We start from the raw sequence: 20,189 nt of genomic DNA, 5'->3' as shown, positions 1-20,189 counted from the left end.
TTGAGCTAATTTTTATTTATGACGTGGTAAAGGTTCAGCCTTACTCTTTTGCATGTGGATATCCAATTGTCCTCTATTATAGTCTTTTTATGAAAGTTACTGAACTGTATAAGCAACAACTTCCTTGATCACTTAAGGTATGTAGAAGCTTTCTGCGGCTGTTTTTGACCCATGATAAAAAAGCCCTGACAGTATTATAATTTGTGAAACTTATTTCTTATAATATAGTTTTAAGTATTTAGTTTTCTAATGTCTAATGTGATACAGTGATACAATCTTAAAAATCTTAAGTAGTTCTCAGCTGGAGGTTTTAATCAAAATTCCTTTTTTAGGGAAGATCTTTTTCAAAATACACATGCCAGTATTCCACTCCTAATCTACTGAATCAGAATTTCTGGGTTGGGGACTAAGCATGTGTATTACATTTTGAAATAACCTATTGATTCAGAGTAAGAGATGCCTCAGTGGTCTGCTGGTAAATGTACAGCTACTGTGACAAAAAGAAAGCCATGGTTTCTTGGGTTCGCCCACCATGGTGAGTTTCAAGTTTTCAAAGACATCACTGACAGATGCATAGTTGGGAAGAGATGCTAAGTGACATTATATACAGTGTTCCCATTATGTATATTATAAACACACAAAATGTAAATAACCTCAGGAGTGAATTTACTATGAGTTCTGAGTAATTATTACCTTTGTTTTTAATACAGTTTATTTGTTTAATCATGGCTGTGTTTAACAGTGACTTCCAGAATTCCTAAAAATTTAAATCAGCTCTTATGAGTCAGTACAGACTGACTCTAGCATACTGCTAGATGAATTGTTATGAGTATAAGGAGCAAACATCTGGAATCCATATTTAGAGCATATTACTTTAGGAATTGTTAAACTCTTCTTGTCTCCTTGTCTGTAAAATGGAAATGCTGGCTGTCAGTGTTGCTGTGAAGAAAATACATGTAAATGATTTACTATTCCATGATGACATGTGCATAATAAATGGTATATACTGGTATTGAAATGGCGCTTAGCATTTTCTTTTTTTTTTTTTTTAAATTTAAGAAACATCTAGTTTATTAAAACATTTATCTAGATATTCAAGTAATAATAGGAAATATCTGAGCTTATCAGCATGACTCACCTGAAGCAAAGTAAATGTCATTACCATGTGCAAAAAATAAGTTTTAACTAATGCTAAATGGTAAAACAACAACAGCAAAAACCCTGGAATAAAATTTGATCCATAGATTACTAGCTCTGTTTAACAGTCAAGGAAAGCATTTTCTAATATAAATTGTCTTTAGGCTCGTATAGAAGATGAACGTCAGCCTTGGAGATGTAGGTTGTTGACAGATAACTGAATGTAAGTGTGGTGTTTATCATAAAGGTTTTTATGTTCATCAAATAAAGTTAGTACAGTAAAGTTGGCATTTTGTTAAGAAATTTAAAGCCTGATTCTTGCTTTCCCTAGATGAGAAAGCCCTCAAAGGCACTGAGCATCGTGTATACCGAAGGGATAGAGTTGTAAGTTTCAACAGTGATCAGGTTTTAGGTAATACACTATCTAAACTTAAACAGAACTGTTAATAAACTAGGACACTAGGGTATTAATTATTGTTTATTATTATTCTTTGAGACAGAGTCTTACCCTGTCTCCCAAACTGGAGTGTAATGGCATGATCTCTGCTCACTGCAACCTCTGCCTCCTGGGTTCAAGTGATTCTCCTGCCTCACCCTCCCAAGTAGCTGAGATTACAGGTGTGCGCCACCATGCCTAGCTAATTTTTGTATCTTTAGTAAAGACGGGGTTTCACCATGTTGGCTAGTCTGCTCTCGAACTCCTGACCTTGTGATCCACCCGCCTTGGCCTCCCAAAGTGCTGGGATTACAGGCATGAGCCACCGTGCCCAGCTGGTATTATTTTTAGTGTTATATATGACAGGTAACAGATACTGACCATTTTTATTGTGCATTCCTGCTGCAACACGTGACTGTTGATCTTCATGTAATGAATTTCTGTAGGAAGATCAGGCCTATGTTAGGTAAGGGCAACTGTGGAATAGATTACATAGGCATAGCTAAGATAGAATGGGTGTGATTTTCAGCAAATTAGCTGTAATTCCTCCTCTTCTCTGTCACTGATGTCAACTCCAATGTGTCTGAATTATGAGATTGATAACTCCTGATCTTGTAGTGAGACAGATTCATAAATGGATAACTTGTAATTCTGTAGCATGTGATAGTATGTCAGAAAGACATGAGCAAAATGCACAACGGAGAGAGTAAATAATTACCTGGAGAACCAGGGAATGCTTCAGGGAAAATGACACTTGGACTGGTGTTGAAGGAATAGATGGGGTGTCAGAGGGGAGGGAAGAAGAGAAAACCAACACAAGAAATGTAAGGAGTTTTAAAGGACTAATGTGTTTGAGAAACTTGTGAAGCTGTGTGCCTAGGTTATAAAAATGATAACATGTGGATGTGAGATGAAGGCTGAAGTAGATTAGGACCAGATTATCAGTGGTCTTGTGTGCCAAACTCACAGTTTAGCAATAGAGAAAAGAGACTTACATGCTGAGATCTGTTTTGCTCACCAGTCTACCTCCAGACCCTGGAACTAGTAAGTTCACTTATTGAATTAATGGAAAGTGGTTCTGATATGCAGCCGTGATTGAGAACCCCCGCTGATCTAAGGTCTGTGCTGTGTCAGATGTGGGTAGTTTGAATTGAAGTGTGCTATAAATATAAAATACATAGTGAATTTCAGAGACTTGGTATGAAAAAAAAGTAAAATATCTCAAATTTTAAAATGTTGATTTTATGTTGAGAGGACAATAATTTTGGATATGCTGGGTTAAATGTTATCAATATTTTAATTTTACCTTTATCTTTTTTCTTTTTAATGTTACAACAAGGAATTGTAAAATTACTTAAGTGCTTGCATCATGTTTCTATTGGAAAGGGCTGGTCTAGGTGATATGAATCAGACTTAATACAGTGGAACTGAAAAGTGAGAGACTTGTTTGAGGTAGTCAGTAGCAAATAGTTGCATTTAATCAGTAGAGATTTTCAGATTAAAATGGAATTGTATTTTCATTTTGTATGACAGAGACTTGTTATTTTATGGAATTTGAGCACAAAAGATAAATTAGCTTTGAAAGCAAAATTAGACCCCTAAATATAGTCAGGAAGAATATTCAAGCATTTATTGATGACGGAGACATAAAGGTGTTGTAGAGCGTCCTTATCTCTTAATAGAAGCTTTGTGACTGCATTCAAGAAAGAATTAGATAATTCGCCATCGTGGGAAGATACCTAGTTTGGGAGTTAGAGATGCCCTATGAGTATTGCTTACGTAAGTCTTACGTCAGAGCAAGTGGGCAAGAGCAGTGGTCTGTTTATTTTTCTTTATTGATCTCTGTTTTTATTTTCATTTTTTTAATGTGGTAAAATACACATAAAATTTACTATTTTAACAATTTTTTGATGCACAGTTTATTGACATTAAGTGCATTTACACTGTTAAGCAAACGATACCACCATTTATTTCCAGAACTTTTTCATGATCTTTGTTTTTAAAGTGTTAAGTTTTTTGTTGTTGTTTATTCGTCCTCATATACAATATTAAAACAATTGGGATAGCTGGGTGCAGTGGCTCACACCTGTAATCCTAGCACTTTGGGAGGCTGAGGCGGGCAGATCACTTGAGGTCAGGAGTTTGAGACCAGACCGGCCAACATGGCAAAACCCCGTCTCTACTAAAAATGCAAAAATTAGCCAGGTGTGGTGGCGCATGCCTATAATCCCAGCTACTCAGGAGGCTGAGGCAGGAGAATTATTTGAGCCTGGAAGGCGGAGGTTGCGGTGAGCTGAGAATCACGCTAGCCTGGATGACAGAGTAAGACTCTGTTTCAAAAAAACAAAACAAAACAAAAATGATAATTGGAATAATATTTTAACTGATGTTAATTTTCTAAATGTTAATTATTTCAACTGGTTAAATATTTTTTCTTAACCTGCTATTTTAATAACTTTCTGGTTCCTGAAAAAGCCGTTTTTAGAGGCTTTTTTTCTTTTCCACCTCGCAGTTTTTCTTTTGAGACTTCACGATGTTGTTCTCTTTCCCTTGTCCACTATTTTTTCAAAGGACCATTTCTGTCATTTGTTTATGTTTCCTACCCCACCCCAACCTAATTGCTTACCTTCAAACAGAAGATTTAGAATTGATACTTATCCTGAGTTTATTTAAGATGACTACACTCAAATTACTTTTTTAGATCTCAGTCTGTAGGTGGATCTCAAGTCGATTATCCAACTTTAAACCTATTCCAGGTGTCTTATACTGAATTGAAAATGTAATTTTCTAGTATGAAGTTTACTGTCTCTTGAAACTGTGCCTTCTAGAATGTCCATGCAATTATTAGTTTTGTTTCACAGTTGCCTCCTTAGTTCTCTTACTGCCCCCCGATATCCCTTACCTTGTTCTTTTTTTTTTTTTTCTTGACACAGGGTCTTGCTCTCCTTCCTGAGCTAAAGTGCAGTGATGCAAACATGATTCACTGAAGCCTCCACCTCCCAGGCTCAAACAATCATCCTTCCTCAGCCTCCAAAAATGTTGGGATTACAGTCGTGAGCCACTGTACTTGGCCTTACCTTGTTCTTTTTCTACCTCTTGATATTTCTGGCTAGATGAGGAAAAAAAATGGCACTGACTGTAGGGGAGGGGATAGTACTGTAGCTGTTATAATTAGCAGGACTCCTGCAGTGGAGGACTTTTAAGTTAGAAGGCCTTAATATTGTTACTAACTATATCTTGAGTAAGTCTCTTGACTTTGTCTTTTAACTTGTAGGATAGATGTACCTGCCCCAGTTTATCACAAGTTATGGTGAGAACCAAGTGAAGAAGTACATATGAAATTCTTTGGAAATAATAAAGCATTGTTTAAATGCAGAATAGAAATAGTAGAAAGTCACCAAAGTAAAAATTTAGGAAGCTGATCGCTGTAGGGGTAAATAGATCAAATGAGTGTTGTTTGTTTATTTCAAAAGAAAAGGCTTAGAAGGATAAGAGTATAAATAGAGATATAGTATATCTACCACCTGGTAGAAATTCGGTAATGAATATATAGTACAGAGATAATTATGGTGATTTTCCAACATAGCTATGTATTTTCATTTTATATGGAAAAAACTTTTAAGTTTTAGCCTAGTATGATATGCAAATGTATTCTTTGATAGCTTTAAGAGTTGTTCCAGTTGCTGTTCCTTGACGTAAAACAACCATTTATTATATGCTCAAATTCTGTCAGGAATTCAGAAAGGGCACAGCAGGGAAGTCTTTTCTGTTGATCTCAGCTAACGTACTGGAAGCACTTGAAGGTTTATTCACTCACCAGTCTGGCAGTCGATGCTGTCTGTCACTAGAGGCCTCTGTTTGTCTCTGTGTGGTCTCTTCACTTGGGCTTCCTCATGGCCTGATGACTGAATTCCAAGGATGGGTATTCTGAGACACATGCACACTGCCACACACAGCAAGGGAATGAGCATGTGCTTGTGCCCTGGTTTCTTTTATTGTAGAATGGTATTAGTAACCAAACCTGGGCATTAGCTGTGTTTGTGCTACTGGGGTATTGTTTCTTTTAGAACCTCTCAGCTAGCAGAGCAAATAAATATATGCGTGTATACTAACTGGTATATATAAATATTTCTAGTGACCATCTGTAACTGTATTAAGCTAACCATGAGTTTTTACTGATTTCTCTAACTATAATCCATTTCCACTATTAGTATTTTTATGCCCAGATGCCCCTTCCTTAGCTTGTGGGTGATCTTTGTATTGGATCCAGAGCCTTTTTTTTTCAATTTACTTTATTGAAATATAATTTTCAAACATTGAAATGCACCCATTTGAAGTATACAGTTTGAGTCTTGACAGATATGCCACCTGTGTAACTACCACCACAATCAAGATACAGAACATACCTGTCAACCCAAAACATATCTTCATGCCTTTCTGTAGTCAGTCCCCTCCCAAACTCACTCCTGATAACCTCTGATCTGTCACTGTAATGAAATCATATATATTCCCATGTCTTGATTCTTTCAGCATAGTACTTCTCAGATTCAGCCACATTGTTGCATGTCAGTAGTTCATTCCTTTTATTGCTGATTCATTTTCTATTAGATGGATATATCAAAATTTGTTTAGCCATTCACCAGTGGATAGACATTTGGGTTGTTTCTAGTTTTCAGCTATTATGAATAAAGCTGCTCCAGCTGTTATGAATAAAGCTGCTGTCAACATGTGTATATATGTTTTTGTGTGGACAAGTTTTCTTTTGGTAAATATCTAGGGGTAGAACTGTGTCTTATATGTATTTTTAACTTTATAAAAAACTGCTGAACAGTTTTCTGAAGTGGTTGTTCCATTTTGCATCTCCACTTCACTGAATAAGTTTCTCTCTGTGTTCTTACCAACACTTGGCATTGTTGGTCTTTTTCATGTTAGCCATTCTAGTGGGTATATAGTAGTCTTAATTTTCATTTCTTGATGGTTAGTGATGTTGAACATCTTTTCATATGTTTATTGGCTATTTTTTATCTTATGTATATCCTGTATTGGCTATTTATTTATTAATATCTTTTGCTTATAAATTAGGCTCTTAGTCTTATTACCAATTTGTAATATTCTGTTTACCAATCCTTTGTGAGATATATGTATTGCAAATACATTTCCCCAGTGTGCAGCCTGCCTTTTTGTTTTCTTTGTGGTGTCCTTCAAAATGTCTTTCAACTTGAATGAAGTCCAGTTATATCCTATGTTGTTTTGCCACCACTTTAGTAATCCTCTGTAGTTTCTTTGTTTCTATGAAGATCATGTATTCCCAGCACATTGTGTATTTCATACTGTATATGCGGAATCAGCCATTTTCCTCAAAAAACTTGGTTCCTTTTACTGAGAGTACTTGCAAGGTTTTACCACTACATTAGTCATTGTCTTTGGGGCTTTTCATTAGGTATATCTAGGAAATTCATATAGATCTTCTCTTTAAAAACAAACAGACATGAATTCAAATAATTCAGATTTGGACTGCAGGACTTTTACTTAACTTTGATTTTATTAGTTGTATGTATTTTCTCTTCTGCTGAAAATTCTGGTCCCTGTTGACATTATTCATTTGCTTGACCTTACATTACATTTAGTAGCTTCAGAATAACAACTGTATTGTTGTTAATAGTGTTATTACTGAGCTCAACTTAAGGTTTCTATGTAGTTCTTAAGATATATCCTATTAGGATAATGTTGTTAAATCTGTCTATTAGGAATATATAGTCAAATTAGTATATTTTAAGTTACTTGAAACGGTCTTCTCTATGTGGTTAAACCGCCAAATTGATATTTAGTTGGGTTAACTGAAATAATCAGATAATTAAAAGTAATTTTAAAGTTTTTAGATTTCTTTTTTCTTTCATTTTTTAATTATATAAAACGTTTACATGATTTCAAAGCTAAATTTACAGAACAGTTTTACATTCAGAAAAGTCTAACTTCTGTCCTATGATTACTGTACCCTTTTCCCTATGGGTAACCACATTTATGAGTTTTTGGATAATTCTGCTGTTTTAAAACACACATATAATATATATATATATATTTTTAATATTTACATACATTTATATATGCACACACAAATTAGTATATATAATCATCTTTTTTCTGTTTCTTAGATAAAAGGTAGCATTACTATATACATTTTTCTTCACCTTGCTTTTTTAACACTGTACCAGAGATCATTCTATGGCAGTATGTAAAGCTATATCTTAAGCTTTTTCATAGTTACGTAGTATTTCATTGTGTGATTGTATGGTACATTATTCAGCCAGTCTTCTATTAGTGGAGATTTTAGGTTATTTCAGTCTTGCCACTAAAAGTAGAGCTACAGGGAATATATGCAATTATTATTTTGTATTTTTGTGTCTGTGTCTTAAGGAAATATAAATCTACAGAAATGGGATTGCTGTATCAAAGGGTAAATGCCTATATAATCTTACTACATAATGACATTTACGTTGTTGCCAGCAGCACACAGAGCCAACTGACTTCATCTTTGCTTTGTTAGTATGTGTTTTCAAACTTGTCTTTTTGTCAATTTCATAGAAAAAGTGTTATTATAGTTTTAATTATGTTTCTCTTATGAGTGAGATTGGGCATCTTCATGTATTTACAGGTAATTTACTGTATCCCCTGCCCATATTCTCTCTCTCTTTTTTTTTTCTTCTCTGTTTTAAAAATTCTGTATTTTAGGGAAAACCTTTTACTTAAGATATCGAGTACAGGTAATTTTATTTGTCACTTTTCTGTGTTTTTTTTTTTTTTTTTTTTTTTTAAAAACCACTATGTTTTATAACAGTTTTAGGATCACAGCAAAAGTTAATGGTAAATACAGAGATTTCCCGTAACTCTTTCTCCCCCAGCATATGCAGAACTTGCACCACTATCAGTGTCTCACACCAGTGGTGCATTGTTGAGATCAGTGACCTTACGTGGACACATTATTATTACTCATAGTCCATAGTGTAAAGTGTGGCTATTCTGTTTATTTGTCCATTGACCTACCAAAGGACATATTGGTTGTTTCCAAGTTTTGGCAATTATGAATACAGCTGCTATAAATATCTCCGTGCACCTTTTTGTGTGGACATATGTTTTCAACTTCTTTGGATAAATAGGAGTGTAATTAATGGATTGTATGATAAGAATATGTTTAGTTTTGTAAAAAACTGCCAACTGTCTTCTAAAGTGGCTATATCATTTTGTATTTCCACCAGCAATGAATGAGAGTTTCTGTTGCTCCACATCCTGCCAGCATTTATTGTTGTCAGTGAATTGAATTTTGACTATTCAGATAGGTGCGTAGTGATATCTCTTTGTGGTTTTACTTTGTATTTCCCTGTTAGATAAGCTGTTGAGCATCTTTTCATATACTTATTTGCCATCTGTATATCTTCGGTGAGATTGTTCAGGTCTTTTGCCCATTTTTAAAAATCAGGTTGTTTTCTTATTATTCAGTTTTAAGAGTTCTTTGTATGTTTTTGATAACAGTCCTTATTGAATAAGTCTTCTGTGCTGAGACCAGCTCTGTCCGGGAGACCCTAACCCAGCAGCACTAGAGGAATTAAAGACACACACAAAAATATAGAGGTGTGAAGTGGGAAATCAGGGGTCTCACAGCCTTCAGAGCTGAGAGCCCTGAACAGGTATTGACCCATATGTTTATTAACAGCAAGCCAGTCATTAGCATTGTTTCTGTACATATTAAATTAAGTAAAAATATCCCTTTTGGGAAACAAAGGGATGGGCTGAATTAAAGGAATAGGTTGGGTAGTTAACTGCAGCAGGAGCATGTCCTTAAGGTACAGATCGCTCATGCTATTGTTTGTGGCTTAAGAATGCCTTTAAGCAGTTTTCTGCCCTGGGCTGACCAGGTATTCCTTGCCCTCATTCCCCTGAACCCACAACCTTCCAGCGTGGGCATTATGGCCATCGTGAACATGTCACAGTGCTGCAGAGATTTTGTTTATGACCAGTTTCGGGGCCAGTTGATGTCCAGATTTTGGGAGGCTTCTTCCCAACACTTCTGAGCTTATTTTTCCCAGTCTGTGGTTTGTCTTCTACTTTTGATGGTGTTTTTTTTTTTTTTTTTTTTGAATAGAGTAGAAGCTTTTAATTTTAATGAAGTCCAGTTATCAGTTATTTCTTTCATGGATTATAGTTTGATGATGTGTCTAAGATGTCACTGCCATACCCAAGGTCATCTAGATATTCTCTTATGTCACTTTCTAGGAGCTTTATTGTTTTTTTGTCTTACATTAAGATCTAGGATCCATTTTAAGTTAATTTTTGTGAAGGCTGTAAGGTCTATGTCTAGATTCTTTTTGCATTTGGTTGTCCAATTGTTTCAGCACTGTTTGTTGAAAAGACTATCCTTTTTTCATTGAATTGGTTTGTCTTCTTTGTTAAGTATCAGTTGATTATATTTGTGGGAGCCTATTTCTGGGCTGTTATTATTTTCCACTGATCTGTTTTGTCAGTTCTTTGCGCATCCCACACTGTCTTGATTGCTATAGCTTTATAGGAAGTCTTGAAGTCAGGTAGTGTCAGTCTCATGACTTTGTTCTTCAGTATTGTGTTGGCTATTCTGGGTCTCCATATAGAATCAGTATGTCAGTACCTACAAAATAACTTGCTGGGGTTTTTTGGTGAGGATTACATTTAATCTATTGATTTGGGAAGAACTGACATCTTGACAGATATGTAGTCTTCTGTCCAAGAGCATGGAATAACTCTTCATTTATTTAGTTATTTGATTTCTTTAATCAGTTTTGTAATTTTCCTCATGTATGTCTTATATGTATTTTGCTAGATTTATCCTTAAGTATTTCATTTTTTTGTATACTGATGAAGATGGTATTGTGTTCTAATTTTAAATTCCACTTACTGTTGTATATAGGAAAGTGATTGGGTTTAAATCAGAACTTTGAGTTTAAAACAAAACTTTGGGTTTTATGTATATTAGCCTTGTATTCTGCAACCTGAACTAATCTATTTGTCAGTTCTTTTGCCTGTCTCACACTGTCTTGATTGCTATTGCTTTATAGGAAGTCTTAAAGTTCTTGAACTTTATAGGAAGATCTTGAAAAAAGAATTAATTCCTGAAGTTCTTTTGTTAGTTCTTTCAGAATTTCAACATAGATAATCATGTCTTCTGGACACTTTTGGTCTTCATTCTTAATAATCTGTATTATTTTTATTTCCTTTTCTTGTCTTACTGCATTAGATGAAAGCAGACGTTGTATGATTTCTTTTAAATTTGTTAAGTGTGTTTTATGGCCCAGAATGTCATCTGTCTTGGTGAATGATCTGTATGAGCTTGAGAAATTTCAGTTTGATGAAAAGGAATAGTGAGAGGGTACATCCTTGCCTTGTTTCTCATGTTAGCAGGAAAACTTCTAATTTTTCACCATTAGGTGTGATGCTAGCCGTAGGCTTTTTTGTAGATGATCAAGTTGAGGAAATTTGCCTCTGTTTCTAATTTACCAAGAGTTTTTATTATGTCTGAGTGTTGGACTTTATCAAATGCTTTTCATCTAGCTGCTGATATAATCATGTGAGTTTTCTTTGTTAGTCTCTTGATGTGGTGGGTTACATTAATTGATTTTTGAATGTTGAACCAGCCTTGCATACCAAGGATAAATTCTTCTTGGTTGTGGTACATACATTGTGGGATTTGATTCACTAACTTTTTATTAAGTTTGACTTTTAAAATTATATCTAATTTGCATAACATGTTATGATACAAATATACATAGTGAAATGATTCCTTCAGTTAAGCAGATTTCCATATCCATCATTTTATATAGTTACTTTTTAATTTGATAATATTTTTGATAAGGATTTTTTCTGTTATTCTTGACAGATATTGGTCTTTAGTTTTTTTGTAATGTCTTTGTCTGGTTTCAGAATTAGGATAATGCTGACCTCATAGAATGAGTTAAGAAGTAGTCCATCTCTTCTATCTCTGAAGAGATTATAGAGGATTGGTATAATTTCTTCCAGAAATATTTGGTAGACTTTGCCTGTAAACTATCTGGTGCTTTCTGTTTTGAAAGGTTATTAATTATTGATTCAATTTTAAAAATAGGTATGTACCTACTTAAATTGCTTGCTTCTGCTTGTGTGAGTTTTGGCACCCTGTAGTTTTCAAGAATTGGCACATTTCATCTAGGTTGTCAAGTTTGTAGTCATGCGTTATTCATAGTATTCCTTTATCATGTTTTTCATGTTCATGGGATTTGTAGTGAGATCCCTTCCTTTGTTTCTCTTATTGGTAATTTATGTCTTTCTTTTTTCTTAATTAGCCTGGTTAGAAGCTGATTAATTTTATTGATCTTTTCAAAGAAAACAGCATTTGGTTTTGCTAATTTTTCTCTATTGAATTTCTGTTTTCGATTTCATTGACTTTTTTCATTATAATTTTTAAGTTTATTTTCTTCTGCTTACTTTGGGTTTAATTTGTTCTTGTTTTCTGAAGTGGAAGCTTAAAGTAATGATTTTTGGTTGTCTTTTCTAATATATGCATTCAATGCTATAAACATCTTTCTCTTTGGGTGCAGTGTTCACTGCATCCAATAAATTGTCATAAGTTATATTTTTATTTTCGTTTAGCTTAAAATACTTTAAAATTTTTTTGCAATTTATTCTTTGACCAATGTGTTTATTAAAATTGTGTTGTTGAAGCATTTGGGAATTTTCGTAATCTTTGTTACGGATTTCTAGTTTAATTTCATTGTGGCTGAAAGCAGACGTTGTATGATTTCTTTTAAATTTGTTAAGTGTGTTTTATGGCCCAGAATGTGATCTGTCTTGGTGAATGATCTGTATGAGCTTGAGAAGAATGTGTATTTTGCTGTTGTTAGATAAAGCCATCTATAATCAATTATATCAAGTTTGTTGATGGTGCTGTTGAGTTCAACTATGTTTTTACTGACTTCCTGTTGAATCTTTCCATTTATGATGGAAGGATGTTAAATCCTCAACCATAATAGTGAATTTATCTTTGCAGTTTTATCAGTTTTTGCCTCAGGTTTTTTGATGCTTTGATGGTAGGGTCATAGACATAAGAATTGTTATGTGTTTTTGGAGAATGGACCTCTGTATCATTGTGCAATGCTCCTCTTTGTCTCTGGTAACTTACCTTGCTCTAGAGTCTACACTGTCTGAAATTAATATACCTACTCCTACTCTTTTTTGATTAGTGTAAGCATAGTATACCTTTCTTCATTCCTTTACTTTTAATCTATTAATATATGTGTTTATATGTGGGTTTCTTGTAGACAACATACCATTGGGTCTTGTTTTTTCATCCACTCTGAGAATATCTATGTTTTAATTGGTATGTTTAGACCATTGATGTTTAAAGTGATTGTTGATGTAGTTGAAGTAATATATACAAGATTTGTTACTGTTTTCTCTTCATTGCCATTGTTCTTTGTTCCTGTTTTTGTTCTCACTCGTTTTGTGCCTTTTTTGGTTAAAAATTTGTGATTTTAATTGAGCATTTATGTGATTCTTCCTTCATTCTTTTTTAGCATATCAATTATACTTATTTTTTTCTACTTTTTTTGGTGGTTACCCTAGAGTTTACAGTGGACATTTACAGCTAATTCAGGTCTGCTTTGAAACAGCACTATACTACTTCATCTATAGTACAGATAATAACAAAATATTCCCAGTTCTTTACTCTGGGATATTTTAAGTGCATTTAGATTTTCTGCTCTTTAAAGGATTGGTAAAATTCCCCTGCGAAACCCACTGGGTGTGGTAGTGTTTTATGAAGGAGTTCTTTAACTGACTTTATTTTTTCTTTGAAAAATGATGTAGACTTTTGATTCTGTTAAAGTCAGTTTTGGCAAATAGTATTTTTCTAGAAATTTTATCCGGTTTTTTTCTAAGTTTTCAAACTTGTTTGCATAGAGTTATGTAAAGAAATCTTATCAGACACAGTATCTCACCGGGCACAGTGGCTCATGCCTGTAATCCCAGTATTTTGGGAGGCCAAGGCAGGCAGATTGCTTGAGCTCAGGAATTCAAGGTCAGCCTGGGCAACATGGCAAAATCCCATCCCTACAGAACATACAGAAATTAGCCGGGTGTAATGGTGTGTGCCTGTAGTCCCAGCTACCCGGGAGGCTGAGGTGAGAGGATGGCTTGAGCCCAGGAAGCAGAGGTTGCAGTGAGCCAAGATTGTGCCACTGTACCGCAGCCTGGATAACAGAGCTAGACCCTGTCTCAAAAAAAAAAAAAAAAATTAATAAACACCTCATAGTTTTATTTTTTCATTTTGCTTTGTTCTTAGTCATGACTAATTGAGCATTTATGTGATTATTTTACTTCATCATTTAGGATTTTGAATTTGTGCTTTCTCCCTTTTTTCTTGTTTAGGTTAGCCAGTGGTTTATTTTCAGAGAATCAGCTTTTACATTTGTATATTAGTTCCTTCTTTGTGCTTTCTAACATTTATTTCTGGGTTTTTAAATTCCTTCTATAGTTGCCTATTTTTTTCTTGTTGTTGAATTTGTTGAACATTTGTTTTCATTTTTATTTATGTTCTTTAATGCTGTAAGTTCTTATCAGATAACTGCTTTAGCTGAATCTCATGGATCTCATATGTCAAACTTTGACAGTTATTTTCAGGAAATTCTCCTCTCTAGATTTGGATTTCAGCCATTATCTAAGAATTGTTTAATGGAATGTTTTAAAATTTTCAGGTTGAAGGGTCTTTTGTTTTTTATGTGTTTATGTGTGTTTTCTTTTGATTTTTAAAAAGTAACTTTCATGTTATTTTTCATATTTTTGAATTTGATGGGATTTTCTTTGTAGCCTAAGACAGTCACTTTTTCTCAGTTTTCCACCCGTGCTTTTAAAAAAAGGTATATTTTCTAGTTCTTGGTTTTTAGGTTCTATAAATATATATAAAACATCTATTCTTTGGGCATCCTATATTTTTAAGATCCTTCTCTATTTGATCTATTTTGGTTTGAGAACATTATGTTAAAGTATCTTATTAGTAGGTTTCTGTCTCTTTTACTCCATCTCCTATAGTTTCTGCTCTTCACTACTGTATTATTAGGTACATAGATACAGAAGTATTAATAACTATTTCTTTTTCACTTTAATTCTTTTCATACTTTTTAGAAGTGATGTTATTTTGGTTATCTGTATATTTCTTGGTTTTTCTGAGATGAGCTAATTTAATTTATATGAGCACTTCATGAAAAGAATTTCTGATAATCCTATTTGGGTATTTTTCTTTAGTATAAACAAAATAAACTACAGCTTCATTAAGTATAGGACTAAAATACTGTCTTTGTTTCTGTAATATTGAAAGGAACTGGAACTGCAGATCTGTGAATAATTTCAAAATTTCAAAATATTAGGTGTATATATATTCTAAAACTATGTATAGACTGAGCAGGCTGTTGGGCTAACGTTTCAGGCCAAAGCACAACAATGGGCCATTTTACTAGATTAATAAAGTGTTTTTTTTCTTTAGCTTTAATCAGATGTGTCCAATTATAAAGGTTTGAAAACATTAAGGTGGAAACCCTAATCTTTTTAAAATTAATAGTTGCTTCACTTGTTAATAATTTTGAGATACCACGTGGCACTAAATGACAGAGAAGAAAAATTGGTATTAACATTAATTCTAGAGCTGCTCAAAGAAAATCCAGAAATTCATTGATAATGTTAATGTTCTATAACTAAGTTTATTTTTAGAGCAGTAGGATTTGGAATAGCATTATTCTTTTAAAATAAAAGAAGAGGTTAGACCTAGTATCGTGGATCACGCGTAATCCCAGTACTTTGGGAGAGTGAGGTAGGAGGATTGGTTGAGCCCAGGAGTTCAAGACCAGCTTGGGCAATATAGAGAGACCCTGTCTCTACAAATAAAAAATTTTTTTTAATTAGCTGGGCATAATGGTGTGTACCAGTAGTTCCAGCTATGGGAGGCTGAGGTGGGAGGATTGCTTGAGCCCAAGAGGTCAAGACTACAGTGAGCCATGATTGTGCCACTGCTCTTCAGCCTGGGTCATAGAACAAGACCCTGTCTCAAGTAGATAGATGGATAGATAGGATAGATAGATAAGATCAATAAGAGAGGTAGATAGATGGATGATAGAAGAAGAAAACAAAGTTTTGTGAAAAACATTGAATGTTTAAAATCCTCTGATGTCAATATAATAAATATGGAATTATTACATGAATGATAACTTTAGTAATGGATAGATTTGTATAGATGTTTATAAGTGAATATTAGTGGCAGATGAGAATGTTATTGACATACAAATAATTGAATCATTCTTTGACTAAATGTTCTGAGATAATTTTTATATATTAACTTCAAAGGAAATTTCTCCAAGTAATTGTGGAAAGATGTAAGTAAATCCAATATAGGAGGTGTGGTTATATAGGAAGCTCAGAAACTGTTAGGGATAAATGTAGAGTTGATTTTAGGCATAGAAAGTTAATTGCACTGGTATGGAATAGAGTGACTTGACCTGACAATAGTTGCCAGCTGAAGAATTTCTCCAGAATTCGTCACATAAAGAGAAGTTATGGAAAGTATTGACAAGGTTTGAAAACATGGGGGAAATACCTAGAAAATTCAATATACATCTAATTGGAAACCCAGAAGAAAAAAAAAAAAGAATGCTGGAGAAGCAACATTTTAAGAAATAGTAGCTGAGAATTTTCCATAATTGATGAACCATAAATCTACAGATACAAGATGTGCAGTACATCACAGATAGAATATTATAATGAAACTGCAAAACATCAGAGATAGAGAGAAAATACTAGAAACCTCTAGATATAGAAAGACAAATCCCCATGCAAAAAAGCAACAGGATGTCATCAGTAACAAATAATGGAAGCTAAAAGGCAGTGAAATAATATTTTCTTTTCTTTTTTTTTTTTTTTTTTGAGACGAGTCTCGCTCTGCCGCCCAGGCTGGAGTGCAGTGGCCAGATCTCAGCTCACTGCAAGCTCCGCCTCCCGGGTTCACGCCATTCTCCTGCCTCAGCCAATATTTTCAAAGTACTGAGATAAACCTGTGAACCGAAAGTATGTACCAGAGTCTGGCTTTCAATAATGAGAATAAAATAAAGACCTTTTTCAAATAAAATTGAGAGTGTTTACTGCCAACAGATCTTCACAAAATAGAGAATGTTTAAAAGTATATACATCAGGAAGATGGAAAAAGATCCTAGAAGAAGGGTCGGAAATGTGAATAGTAAAGGAGAAATTTTTATTAAGTTGGAAATTCTGTCTTGTTATAGCCGTTGAAGTTATCAAAAGTGTGGCATTGTACCATGAGGAAGTGAAGTGCAGTATGAAGTGTCATGCATATCGCTTTGGATTCCCCAGAACCCGTTCCACCATTTTTTCATTTTGTATCAGCATTGTGATTTGGGGAATTGATCCCACTTTCATGGCTGGGCCTTGATTAGTTAAATCCAGTTATAATAATCCCATTCCCCTTGCTAGTTCAGTTGATTCAGGAAGCAGGCCTAAGCTGTTTATCCTATGGCTATTACCTTAATAGCAATTATTTATACAGAGGTGGCCATGTGACTGAAGTTGGCCTGGTTGCTCTGAAGGAAATAATTCTTTGTGCTTGTGAGAGAGATACATTGAGGAGACCCAGATTGCTGCTTCTTATGGTAAGAAATAAACCTTAATGTGAAGTCAACATTAAGAATAGCGGAGCTGTAAGAAATGAAAACAAGAGTGAATATTTGGTCTTTAATGATTTCACTATTAGTAAGTCACTATTAGTAAGTCACTATTTAATGATTTCACTATTAGCCTGAAGTTTACCCTATTTATAGGCTTCATTTTATGTGAAATAATAGTTCAAATTTGTATAGTTTAGGAGATTATAGTTTCTTAGTTGAAGCTCCATTCTTCTCTGCAAAAACAAGTTAGACTTCATTAATACAAGTATAATTTCAATTCTAAGGGGAGTTGGAAGATGTACGCTTTATGCTGTTCTGACAAGACTAGATTAATTTGGGGTATCGTATTTCATTGAAGCACACTGGCAGATTAGTATGCCCAGAGAAGATGTAAGAGTGATGAGGAAAGGTCTAGCACATGAAAGAAGTATTAGATTTGTTTTGCATGATTCCAGAGGTTAGAACTAGTCCCAATCAGTAGAAATTCTAGAGAGGTGTAACCTCTAGAGAGGTTAAGAAAGATGCACTGGGCATAAGAAATAATTTTCTAATAATTAGAACTGTCTGGAAATGGGACAAAAGGGTGCAAGAGTAGAGAGCCAAGATTTTTGCGCCCAAGAGTCTTCTAATAGAGGGCTTCTATAGCTATATAAATGTTATGGAAAATTGTTCTACGTAGAGTAGGAGGTTGGATTATATTACTTACACAGGCTCCTAACCATTTTTAAACTTAGTTACTAATAATGGTTCTGAACTCTCTTAGTCTTGACACTTCCTTTTTATTTCATATTCTTTGTAATGCCTGCTTTTTATCTAAAATTGATGATAAACATAATCTGCCCACACATATAATGTTCAAGAAATAAACGTGCATATAAGAGTGGAAATGAAAGTAATATAAACATCTAAAATCATGTGTTACATTTCTGAAATTCAAGAAACTTAAAACCAAACATTTTTCCTAAGGCACAGACATGTAGGAGCAAGGCCTGGTCTTAATTGAAATAAATTTAATTATGGTTTTTGTAAAAGTGGTGAATTTCTGTGTTTTGCTGCAAAAATGTTAGTATGTTTGGTCACAGGCTACTGTTCCAAACTCCACTGGAACAGTAGTACTACTTAATATGCTTTGAAAAGCAAAAAAAAAAAAAAAAAAAAAAAAATCTAAACTCTAGAATATCTGGTCCCAAGGGTTTTGGCTAAAATACTGTAGTTCTTCAAGTATTTCAACCCTTTGATGTTCCAGGATGACTAATTTAGAACACATAGTAATCAATAGGTTATACTTTTAATTAATATGTTTGGATTTAAGAGAACATGAGAAGCCATTCTGTTCAAGAAATACAGCAAGGTGGAATAGTAGACCGTGCTACACTACGTTGGACAAGTAATACTATACCCTCTTTATTTGAATATAAGAGAAAAGGGGAAATAACTTTATTTGATAAAAGGAATAACATACCTAAACAAGTATACACATTGTTGAAGTGGAGAAAGTTAGGAAATAAGATGTTTTTTAAATGAGCTAGACCTTCTTAATAAATGTTACCAAAGTAATTTCCTGTATTATGATTTGAAGTAAGAACTTGAAATTCCATCACCTGTTTAAGCGTGCATTCAGTCTCTGGTACCTAATAATAGAAGTTATATATGATCTCTGGGAGTAGCATCAGAAAACATGATGCTAGTCCATGTTGAAAAACATGGACATTTCAAAAATTTTAATTTTAATGTTTAGGGTAAATATGAAATATTTACATATATCATTAATGACATTTATTGATACAACATTTCTGGCTCTAAATCTGATAAAAAATAATGTTACAAATTTATAGATTTATTTTGCAGCACTAGCACTACTGCTGTGACACCCTTTTTAGCTAGACTTGCAGTTGGATTTCACATACTTTTAAGTGGACAGAAAGCACAGAATATGTTATTTAATAATTTGGAGATAACCTCCTATTAAATATTTTTGGCATAGTTACTCAGTAATGTCTGTTTATAGCGGGTTTAATTCATAGAACATTCAAAAATTGTTTGGGATGTAGGATAGTTCTTCACTGATGTTCCACAGAATTTTTTAAGAGTAAAAATAAATTATATTTCTTCCTTTTGTCTTCTGTGCAAGTAAAGGCCCATTTCTATTTTCTTGACTCTTTACCATTTTTTTCATGGCAGGTTTTACTCTCATATAACTTACAAATTATTTTCGTCAGCCTCTGTTGTCTTACCAGCAATCAAATACAAATTTTGTCAGTAATATTTACAATATGACTTCATGCCTAAATATGTAGAATTTAGGGGCAGTTATTTATACTAGAGTTCTTTAAAAAGAAAACTACAAAGTGAAATTAATTTGTGTTTTAAGCAGCCAAATTTTATGATTAGTAATGCTCAGAAAGAAATTTGAGCACTTAATATCCTTGTGTATATGTGTCTTTCGTAGTATTTATAATGTTAGTAAAAGTGAGACTTTTACTGTGTTGGAAGATAACAATTACATAACACTGGTTACTTTTATTTTCTCACCACCTAGTAAAATATGATTTGGAGTTCTTATGTAATAGGACATTTAATTGACTTTTATAATCTGAATTAATTTTGTCCTTTTTTGTGAGCTGCTTTTATACCTGGAATAAAATGTAAAACCTGTTTTTTAGCAGCAGTAGTGAGGACTAATTTGCTGACTGTTTTAGATACCATTTGGTTTCATCAAAATGGGTAAAATATCTTTTTGTAAACCTTTGTAATACTATTGAATGAGTTTGGATTTATCCCTAGGTGTCTAGGAAAATGGCAATTACTTGAATATATGACAAGTCCTAGATCAGTTATTTTTAGAAGTCTGTGATGAATGGCTTATCCCTTTTTTGTCATTTTAAAATATAATC

At 33.7% G+C, this 20,189-nt stretch overlaps 1 protein-coding gene across 2 annotated transcripts in view; it reads left to right on the top strand.

Annotated features, from left to right (window-relative positions):
* Positions 1–20,189, top strand: part of ZC3H13 (zinc finger CCCH-type containing 13) — a 97,991-nt gene that overhangs the window by 12,098 nt on the left and 65,704 nt on the right. The gene's annotated exons all lie outside the window — the stretch shown is intronic.

The sequence above is a fragment of the Theropithecus gelada genome, chromosome 17 (assembly GCF_003255815.1).
Source record: "Theropithecus gelada isolate Dixy chromosome 17, Tgel_1.0, whole genome shotgun sequence".
NCBI classification, from domain to species: domain Eukaryota; kingdom Metazoa; phylum Chordata; class Mammalia; order Primates; family Cercopithecidae; genus Theropithecus; species Theropithecus gelada.
The sequence above is the reverse complement of the archived record's forward strand: the minus strand, read 5'-3'. Positions and strand labels throughout refer to the sequence as shown.